General features: G+C 44.2%; 1 non-coding gene across 1 annotated transcript; it reads left to right on the forward strand.

Moving 5' to 3' along the window:
* The first annotated feature begins 5,782 nt into the window (after positions 1-5,782).
* On the forward strand, positions 5,783-5,854 carry TRNAV-GAC (transfer RNA valine (anticodon GAC)). The gene has a single exon. It is a non-coding gene; the product is annotated as a tRNA-Val (tRNA).
* Positions 5,855-11,162: the final 5,308 nt, after the last annotated feature.

The raw sequence follows: 11,162 nt of genomic DNA on the forward strand, positions 1-11,162 counted from the left end.
TTCAATAAGACTTAGTCAGAGGCATAATTGCAAAATTTCAGAAGGAATGCAGATAAGCAGATTGACAAAGATCTGGGGCATGTTGTCAACAAAGAGCATTTGGCCCTTGCTACCTCAACGCAGCGCAAGCCAGGTAAATCTTCAGGAATGTCTCATTCCCTTTGGAGTTTTCTTTGTCACAGATACAAAGGCTAGCAATGGGGGTTGCCGCATTATGTATTCCCAGGGATGTATTAAGAGTCTGAAAACAGTATAAAAAATACTGCTCGCACTTTCTATGTATTCCCACCGATGTATTAAGAGTTTGAAAATGTTATAAAAAATCCTGTTCGCACTCTGTTTGGCCCCTTTAGCTGTGAAGACGTCTTCCAACCATTTTTTAGCCGTGGTATCCAAAAACCCTTTTAAAGCGATGTTTTTAATAACGTTTTCAAACTCTTAATACATCGCTGGGAATACATAATGTGGTAACCCCCAAAGTCAGAGCACCCTTTTTTATGTATTCACTTGTCTACCTATTTGCATAAAACAGAAGGTGGGGGGGGGGTCTGTGGGTGGGTTGGCATGGAAAATAAAGTTTGAATGAACTGAATAAAGCCTTCCCTCCCTCTGCCTTATCTCACTATACTCAATTTCTTTAAGCCAAGGATTCTTAACAGACAGCTCCCCACCCCTCCACCCCGGGCAATCTACAAATTCAGAGGGCACAACTTCAGGGGCAAGCGGAGGGCATTTGGGGTTTTAGACAGCCTCTTCTCACGTTCAATGGCTTTTTTAAGAAAGTGAAGGAGAGTTATTTTAGACTGCCTTCCATGTACTAAGGATAAAATCTCAGATCCTAGGGTTCTCCCTCAGAAGCTTACAAAAGTGGCACGTAGGAGATAAGAATAATGACAATTAAATGCCCTCAAGTCACAGACACATGATGGCAACCCCTCACGGGTTTTTCAAGGAAAGAGATTAGTAGAGGTAGTTTGCCATTGCCTTCCTGGTCTTCCTTGGTGGTCTCCCATCCAGTACTAACCATGGCTGTTTCTGCTTATTTAGCTGTGTTTTTCTTTTCTTTTCAAAAATTTAATTCTCTTATTCACCGGTCAGGTTTTTGGAAGGCCATTTCGACCTACTAACATATAATATTTTAATTAATAGATACAATGATAACGTGCACTTGGAGGGTGGTAATGATTGATGCTTAAGAACAACTGTTTCAAGCACATCCAGCCTAGTAGAAAATTAACCAGGATGGAAAGAAACATACTTCAGCCAGTGGCGTGCAGCAAAGTAAGGTGAGGGACAGTTTCTCTCTTCCTATCCACATGCCTCTGCCTCTCTCTCTTGTAAAAAAATTGATCTCACACACACACGGAAGATATGAATGGCTGCCCCCAACCAGTTTAGTTTCATCTGTAAGACTAAATGATTCGATCAGTCCCTTTGTGTGATTTAAAACTCAATGATATGAACCAAAAGTCCACCAGACCTTTGTGGTGCAGTAGGAAAAACAGTTAATTTATAAATTAATCATAGGATAAATGTGTTTATCTGTTTGAAAATGTGAAAGAATGTGAAAGAAAACTGTCCCCGGCTGTTTCATTGTTGTAAACACGGCTGCAAAGAACCTAAGGAAAGTCTCTTGCTTCAGATAACACCTTTAAAATGGTTTCCCAAACTGATGGCTTGAGGTCATTTTTACACCACACAGTGGGACGGTTATTAAATATTTTTTCACATGTCACCTACCAATGGGACGTCAAAACTGTTTTATTACAGTTTTCATTCTGGCCATCCAACTCAAGACCCCATTCTTGCCTTCATTAAGATAATTTTAGCTCCTGTGCTGACGATGTATTGTACAGGGATATTATTGCATAAAGGAAGAAAACGTGTTTTGACAACAAGTGGCTTTAGTTTGCTCCTGAGGTGAGCAGTTTCTTTGCCTTTTGATGTGACTGTGTGGAGAATTAAATCTAGTCCTAAGAAGAAACACATCCTGGCATTAAGAGTGTTGTTGCCACTGGTTACTTAGATCTTGGGGCGAGTTCCTAAAGAACATTGAAAGGAGGTAGCATCCAACAACATATCCAGGTCTTCCAGGAGGTTGTATAATCAACCTTTTCCTCCCCGGGCAAGGATGCACTGTATGCAAATAGCTACACTATACTTCAGAGTGAGTAAGAGTTCATGCAGCCTCCAGCTTCATTCCATATGGTGGTGGTACTGCTGCCGTTGCCACATGCCTCGGTACTCTCTGTGTGTAAATAATTAGGCAAATCACCTCCACCCTGTCATCAAGGTGCAGCATAAGCTGCCATTTGCCAGGTTAATTTCAGATTGCATCGGATCAGAGCAGAAAGAAAATGGGCCTCTGCAATTTTGATATAAGGATGGACAAAGTGAACGGTGTAAACAGAGTGTGGAATGACAAAAATCCAGTAAAACCTCACCGTATATAGGCTTATTTAATTTCGACCCTATTGTTTTACTGAACTGTAGAGGAAGAACATTTTGCTATTGTTTTAAAGGCTGGGACACATAATGCAAACCGAGTCCAACCAGGCAGGGGCAGGGATTTTTCTCTGCTCGATTCACATATCACATTAAAAAAAACACCCTCACCCAGATCATTTCACAAGAGGCTGCTTATTGCATTAGCCATACTTATTTGTGTGTGCAAAGCATCAGCTATCATTTATGCCCAAATTCTGTAATAATTATAGAATCATAGAGTTCGAAGGGGCCATACAGGCCATCTAGTCCAACCCCCTGCTCAATGCAGGATCAGCCTAAAGTATTCCTGATTAGTTGTGTATTGTTGGGCCAATATCTTAACAGCTCAAAATAGTTCATGGGAAACTATGGTCTGGGTCACATTTCCAAGGCTTTCAATAAAAAACAAGATTAAGCACATAAGTAGTCCTCTTTTGGACAATGCTTCCACATGTAAGCATTACACATAGGGTTGCCAGGTCCCTCTTTGCCACCGGTGGAAAGTTTTGGGGGAAGAGCCTGAGGAGGGTGGGGCTTGGGAAGGGGAGGGACTTCAATGCCATAGAGTCCAATGGCCAAGGCAGCCATTTTCTCCAGGTGAACTGATCTCTATCGGCTGGAGATCAGTTGTAATAGCAGGCAATCTCCAGCTAGTACCGGAGGTTGGCAACCCTAATTACACATCTAGGCCTAGGTCATGCTGAGGACTCCAGGCATGACTCCAGGCATGTTAGAGAGACCAAGTTCTCTCTAACATTCTGCTCTCACTACATCAATGTCCAGGGGAAAGCAAAATTAAAGCTTATTCAAATTGATGGCCTATTTGCTTTCATAGATGAGCCACCCTGGCAACAACTTCAGATATTTGGAGTAGCTTAGTAGATCCATTTTGATTTCATGTTCAAAATATGACAGGGATGTTACAGCACTGAAAGCAGGCACCAATATGAAGAACATTTGACAAGGTGAATGAAATCTCCTTCTAGTCTTCAAAATCTATAATCTATAATTCATCATGACCAATCAATAGGGTTTCCAGGTCCCTCTTCACCACCGGCGGGAGGTTTTTGGGGTGGAGCCTGAGGAGGGTGAGGTTTGGGGAGGGGAGGGACTTTAATGCCATAGAGTCCTATTGCCAAAGTGGCCATTTTCTCCAGAGGAACTGACCTCTATCGGCTGGAGATCAGTTGTAATAGCAGGAGATCTCCAGCTAGTACCTGGAGGTTGGCAACCCTACCAATCAAGATCCTAATCTTAGCCTCATGGGAAATGTAATGTGCAAAGAGATCTGAAGGAAATGTTCTTCTGAACCTTGCTGTGTGGCCATTATTCAAGAGAAACAAAATGGTTCTTTGGCAGGTAACATCTCGAAAATAGTGCTAGAGTGCCTGTTTGGTAACCACACCTGTGCCGTGCTAAAGGAGGCTTACCAGGGTGCCAGTAGATGTGCGAGACCTTAACCAACCAGAATGAAAAGTATTTGCAAAAGTGAAACCAACAGCTAATCGTCTTGTCTACACATGCTGGATCTTCCCCCCTGACTAATTTCTCTTGTAGTGGGAGTAATTAGGTTGTAACAGTGACGGCATTGTTACCTCCAGGCAACTAGTGGAGGAACTGCTTACTGAGTGTCACTTGGCTGATCTTGTATGGTTAACAGTAACCTTTGCTCTACAGTTAAATATCTGCCAAATATTGGTTTTATCTGATCATTTTGAATGTACCTTTACAGTGGTATGTCAGCTATGAATGTATCTTCGCAGCATATTCTACAGTCTTTGTGCCCCTAAGGGCTGGCTGGTTCACATGCTGATGACTTTTGCAAGGGAAGGCACCAGGGCTGCCAAGCCCCTTGGTTGGGGCAAGGGATCCCCCTCACCAAGCTCCCATAGTCCACCATCACTCCAAGAGATGCCAAAGGGAAAATTTAAAGAATACTCAAAGGTGTCGCAAGTGTGGTGACATCACTTCTGGGGAAAACTCAGAAGCGACAGTGGTAGCTCTAGGAATTGCTGAAAACTTGATGGTAAAACCATAGTTTTTCTGGAGATTCCTAGAGCTACCACCATCACTTCTGGGTTTTCCCCAGAAGTGACATCCTCACGCTTGTGGCATCAGCTTTCTCACCATTTTCCCATCTCAACCCCTCCCCACCAGTTGCCAGACCCAGCCTGGCAACCCTATAAAGCACTAGGGTGCATACAGTCTACTTCCATTTGCAAGAAGTGATATGTATTGTACACATGAATATCATATGTAAGATGCTTCCCCAAACTTACCCATAAGCCTTTAATGCCCTGAAATGGCTTTGGTTGGCCTGGTGGATGACATGCGCTGGGAGATGGATGGTGGAGTGCAACCCTGTAAATTCTCCTGGATATCTTGTGGCTTTCAGTACCACCAATTATGGTATCCTTCTGGAGAACCTTTTGGGGTTGGGAGTAGAAACAGTCGTTATGGTCTTACCTCAAAGGTAGTGGTTTCATACTATGGTTCTAGGGGACTGCTGCTCTGCCCCTTGACCTCTGGCCTATGGAGTTCCACAAGGTTCCATGTTGTCTCCCATGCTTTTCAACATTTATGTAAAGCGTCTGGGAGAGGTCATCCAGGGATTTGGGCTGGGTTGCCACCAATAAGCAGATGACCCTCAGCCCTATCTAGCACTTCCAGAAGATCCCAGGGAGGCTGTGGAAACTCTGGACTGGTGTCTCGAGGCAGTTTGAGAATGGATGAGGGCTAAAAAACTGAGACTTCATCCTGACAAAACAGAAGTACTACTAGTGGGGGGAAGGTCGGACCAGGAAATGGATTATCGTCTGTGTTTTGGATGGGGTTGGGCTCCCCCCCTCAAAGGAGCAGGTTCATAGCTTGGGGATGATCCTGGACCCAGACTTCCCTTTGGATAAACAGGTGGCAGCAGTGGCCAGGTGTGCCTTTCTCCAGCTTCAACTGGTGAGCCAGCTGTAGCCTTTCCTGGGGGAAGACATCTTGCCACTGTGGTGCATGTCCATGTAACATCTAGACATGGTGGTGTAGTGGTTAAGAGTGTTGAACTAGTATCTAAGAGGGGCTGTGGCTCACTGGAAGAGTCTCTGTTTTGCATGCAGAAAGTCCCAGGTTCAATCCCTGGCACCTCTAGTTAAAAAGAACCAGGCAGTAGGTGCTGTGAAAGACCTCAGCCTGAGATCCTGGAGAGCTGCTGCCAATCTGAGTAGACAATACTGACCTTGATGGACCAAGGGTCTGATTCAGTATAAGGCAGCTTCATGTATCACTATCCCTGATCGTATTGGGAGGGGCTGTGGCTCAGTGGTAGAGCATCTGCTTGACATGCAGAAGGTCCCAGGTTCAATACCTGGCATCTCCAGTTAAAGGATCAGGCAAGTAGGTGATGTGAAAGACCTCAGCCTGAGATCCTGGAGAGCCACTGCCAGTTTGAATAGACAATACTGACTTAGATGGACCAAGGGTCTGATCCAATATAAGGCAGCTTCATGTGTTCATGTGATCTGGATGTAAATCCCCACTCATGTCACGGAAGCGCATTGAGTTGGTACAGAATGCTGCAGCCAGAATGTTAACTGGAGTGGGTCTTAAGGACCATATTACTCTTGGTCATGGTGCCAAAACCTTGGAACTCCATTGTGACCAGTGGGAAGTTGCAGGAAGCTGGAGAACAGGCAGGAAGATGGGGGGGGCAGCTCTGCAAGGGTTAAGGTGGTTTTCTCCATATTGTTCTTTGCCCCTCTTATTGGATGCTTGGATACCATTCTTTTTAAACAAGTTCTTCTTTGTAGCTAGCTCCCTGCCTGTCAGGAACCAGGTAGCAAGCATGATGATGTCACGGTACCATGTAACCAATCAGATTTGGTTATGAGTTGTTATCACAAAGTCAAATAAGAGAGAGGGCAGAAAGCAATATCCTTACTCTGAATAGGCTTTTTGTTTATGCCACATAGTCAACAAGATTTGTCTATGTGATGACATCTCAAAGTCAAATTAGAGTCACGTCGCTTCCTGCTGACTTTCAGTGGGTGAACATTTTTGCCTGTTCACAGATTTCTTCAGAAAAATATCACTGAAATGGCATGTACTTTTCATGAAGAGGGTGCTGAATTGACACATTTTGGCTCACCCCATGGAATGATAACACTTGCCTGGGAATCAGGGGGAGGGCTCATATTTTCCCAGCAAAAGCATATTCAGTTTTTGAAATCCAGGATGAATCTCAAAGGAAGTGCTTCCTGGAGAGATGGTGTCTGGGATCATCCACAACAAATGAGCAATAACTGTGCATTTATTGCACAAAGAACTAATAATCTGGGAAGACCCTTGGATCTGAGGCAGCCCTAGTTATCCTTGCAGCGTGACAAACCTATGAAGCTACTGTGTAATCAACCAAACATTGTCTACAGGCAAGGAGCAGCAGCATAGCTTGAGCAATTCTTCTTCTGTGCTCATAATCATCTGCTTCCCTCCAGATTGAAAACATTAAACCAGACTCTGCTAAGCTAGAAGCCTTGTTGTATTGATTCCAAGTTGTTATCAGTCTTAAGAGTACTTTCTCCCATTAACATGAACTACAATAGGGAATTGAATCTCTTGAGGATTATGAAATATGCATAAAGGAAATGGGGTCACATACCCACTCATTTACTTGGAATTACAGTACACCAAGGACAACAATACACCCCTGAGATCCAATCAGAGAGAAACATTTAGAGGTGATGTAAGCACCTGTGAGTTTGCTTACTCTGTAGGAGGAAGGGCTCGGCTGCAGCAGGATAGACAGCTCAAAGAAGGCGGCTAAAGTACGTAAGGAAAAGGAAGACGGAGTTTTCATTACCACGCCTCATCAAATGCAGTAATTCACCAAACACTTGTTTCACCTCATTCTCCATTTATTTCAATAATGCTTGTCCAAGAGTAGAATTCAGGTGTGTGCAATTGGAACATTCTTGTTGTATGCCTGTTCTGGATAAAGAAGGAAGAATGGGAGCATGGTAGATGGTTCCTGTCTAAACAGGTACTGTACAGAATGCAAAAATGCAGCAACAAAGACATTATTTATTATGACATTTCTATGCTGCCTTTCTCCCCAAAAGGACCCAAGGCAGCTGACAGACATTTTCCAAACAAACAGGGGTGGATTAGGCAGGGAAGGAACAGCTTTGGAACCCCCCCCCCTTCAAGAAAAGAGGCTGCAAGGTAGGGTTGCCAACCTCCACCATACCAGCTGGAGATCTCCTGCTGTTACAACTGATCTCCAGCTGTTAGAGATCAGTTCACCAGGAGAAAATGGCTGCTTTGGCCATTGGACTCGATGCCATTGGAGTCTCTCCCCTCCCCAAACCCACCCTCCTCAGGCTCCACTCCAAAAACCTCCTGCCGGTGGCGAAGAGGGACCTGGCAACCCTACTGCAAGGCCAGCCCTAAGCAGAAGGTGCTGGGCCAAGCCACGTGGCTGGGTTGGACCCCTCCTTTGCCAGGTGGGATGAGGCTTAGTTGGGCCCCTCCCTTTCCAGAAGCATCAAGGCAGGGCCAGGCATGTACATCATGGTGGTAAGGCTGGGCCAGGTGGGTCTGTCATTCAAAAACAAGCCTGGGTAGGCATGTCCCTCACTGTGGCAAGGTTGGACCAAAGGGGCACATTCCTCCTAACAGCAAGGCTAGTCGAGTGTGTCCCTCGCTGCCCTGGGTGAGCCTAGGCTGTGTGCCGCAAAGGACAAGCTAACTGCATTCTTTGATGTGCTGGGCAGGTTCCATCTTTCACATGAATCAAGTTTTGGTGTTAGATTGTACCCACCTCTTTATTTGGGCCAGGGTGGCCCCAGTGGGATTGGGCCCTGGAGTGGGCCCTGGAGTGGGATGGCCCCAGCAGCTGGGACTTTTCCCAATTGCCCCTTCAAACAATTGAAACTAACCAATATAATTTTAACAAGCAAGACAACAAGCAAAATAAGCACATCCTGGACATGTCGTCATTTGCTGAGCTGGCAGTTGAAAGTCCCAGGATAAGAGTCTAAGACCAAGAGCCAATGGTGAGAGTCTTTTGGCTCTTCTCCTTCAGCTTTAGCCTGAGTTTCTTCCTCTGGACACACCCAGGCTGTAAGTCTTTGCAGACAGGAAGGAGGCAGAAGCTCACCTAATTGTCATGAACCCTTGAAGCTGCCTTATCCTGAATCAGACCATGGTCCATCAAGGTCAGTTTTGTCCACTCGGACTGACTTTGGGGATGGAGCCTGGGGTGGACAGGGACCTCAGTGGGGTACAATGCCACAGAGTCCACCCTCCAAAGCATCCACTTTCTCCAGGGGAACTGATCTCTGTAGTCTGGAGATAAGCTGTAATTCCAGGGGATCCCCGGGTCCCACCTGGAAGCTAGCATCCTAATGTGGAGTAGTCCAAGCAATTGCAGCTCCAAAGTTATGCAAGTAACGTCCCACTGGGGGTTCTTTAGGCTCAGGAAAAAGGCTGGGGGTGAAGCAGGAGCCCCCCTTCTTCATCCTTATGTTCTGTCATCAGCAAAATTAGCTTCTGTGGCTTTTTAAAGTTACATTCTTGGAGCTGACATGTGACTGATCAAAGGGGTGAACTTGGAGACAACTCATAAACAAATGTATTGTGTAGTTTAGCCCTTAGTTACTCCCTGATCTTTTAGTTGGCTGTATCATGGCACTCATGAATAAAAGTAGTCAGCTCTTGGCATGGGCAAGGGGCTTAAAAGGTGTGTGTTTTTTCACTTTGTAGCATTCCAAGTAACTGATCTTTTCAGGTTTATTATGATTGGTACTTTGTAGTCTGTGTTATTATTGGTATTTTGTAGTCATCTTATTATGGTAATGACCAATAATGTTTTAAACTTAAAAGCAGTGGTTTAGGGTTGCTACAAAGTAAAAAAATAAATAAAAGTTAAATTTCCTCACAAAAAGCTGACAATAAATCACTGACTTATGAGTGACACAGAGCATCTAGTCTAAAAACAAAGTGATGAAAAGAAAAATGCATGAAAACAGGAGAATTGCTTTCAAGTACACAGATAGTAGAATCTTGTCATTGGGTGCAGACACGGCCAGATTTTTAAGGGAAATTTATTAAGGGCTATGCAGAACACTTGTTTCAATTCCACTTCTACCTTAATGGAGAAAAGGAATCTTTCAACAGAGCAAAAAGGTCATTAAGTGGAACCACCCATAGATTTCTTCCATATAATTATTTCACTAGCTTGTGCTCATAAGTAGTAAAAAGAAACCACGTATGTATCTCAGATATTTATGCTAAATGCAACCTGTAAACAGTCCAAGTGAAGTCTGTTGAACTGGCACTTCTGTTTATTAAATCACTGACTAGATAGCCTGTTCAGCATATTAATTGCCCCAACACCACGGCCAACACCCTCAAATTCCCAACACCCAATTTTTATGAGCAGGGCCTGCAAAGTGTATAATAAAACACAAAATATATGGCTTGGTGCAGGTTTTTGTCAGAACTGAACATTGGTGTATATGACAATAGTTCATAAATAAAATACCAAATGCACAAAAGCTCCCTGTAAAATATCTGTCTTTCGAAGGACTCGTTTTTGATGCTTTAGATAAAATCACTGTAGGGTTGCCAAGTTTCAGCCCAGAGATTTACTATGTACCTTTAAAACCATTAGTGACACAAAATACAAGATAATCATGGTTTTCCTCATCTGTTCCACCCTAGTTCATTTCTCTGTCTTCCTTTATCTACTATGCAACATGCCTGGAAGCCTGCTTGCCTTCACAGGTGGAGGGTGCTTAAAACAGTGAGGAAAAGTGATTAGAACAGCAGAAAATAAATTTTGTCCAATTTCTTTGATAGATTTAAGAGTCACCAGGCTTACAATAGTGTAGCTTATTGGCCCTCCCAGTTTGCCATACAAGGAAATGCTGGAATCCAGCCTCTTAGCAATTTAGCTTTCTAGTTCCAGTTTAGTTTGGCTCTTTCTAGCAGCAGTTCAGTTCAAGGTTTTCTCCCGATATACCTTTGTAGTTACAGTAAAGTTAGTTGTCAGTTATATATCCTCTGTTTGGTAGTGTTGCCAACAGGCCTGCAGAAAAATATACTGTTCTGTTAATTGAAGTTGAATGAAATATGATTTATTAGGCTGTTATTGACCTCCATGCCATGAAAACAAATACTACTGCAGTGTACTTTCATTATTGTTATCACTAGAAAATCTATAGTAAATAGGGTTGCCAACCTCCAGGTACTATCTGGAGATCTCCTGCTATTACAACTGCTCTCCAGCTGATAGAGGTCAGTTCACCTGGAGAAAATAGCTGCTTTGGCCATTGGACTCGATGCCATTGGAGTCCCTCTCCTCCCCAAACCCTGCCCTCCTCAGGCTCCACCTGAAAAACATCCTGCCAGTGGTGAAGAGGGACCTGGCAACCCTAATGGTAAAACCAGGAGGTGGGAGGGAAGTGTCATCAGTCCTGTCTATAGGGTTGCTAACCTCCAGATACTAGCTGGCGATCTCCTGCTATTGAGCAACTGATCTCCAGAAAATACAGATCACTTCACCTGGAGAAAATGGCCTCTATGGCAATTGGACTCTATGGCATTGAAGCCCCTCCCAAACCCTGCCCTCCTCAGGCTCTGCCCCCAAAAATCTCCAGGTATTTCCCAACCCAGAGCTGGCAACC

This window comes from Euleptes europaea, chromosome 10, assembly GCF_029931775.1.
Source record: "Euleptes europaea isolate rEulEur1 chromosome 10, rEulEur1.hap1, whole genome shotgun sequence".
Taxonomy (NCBI): Eukaryota; Metazoa; Chordata; class Lepidosauria; order Squamata; family Sphaerodactylidae; genus Euleptes; species Euleptes europaea.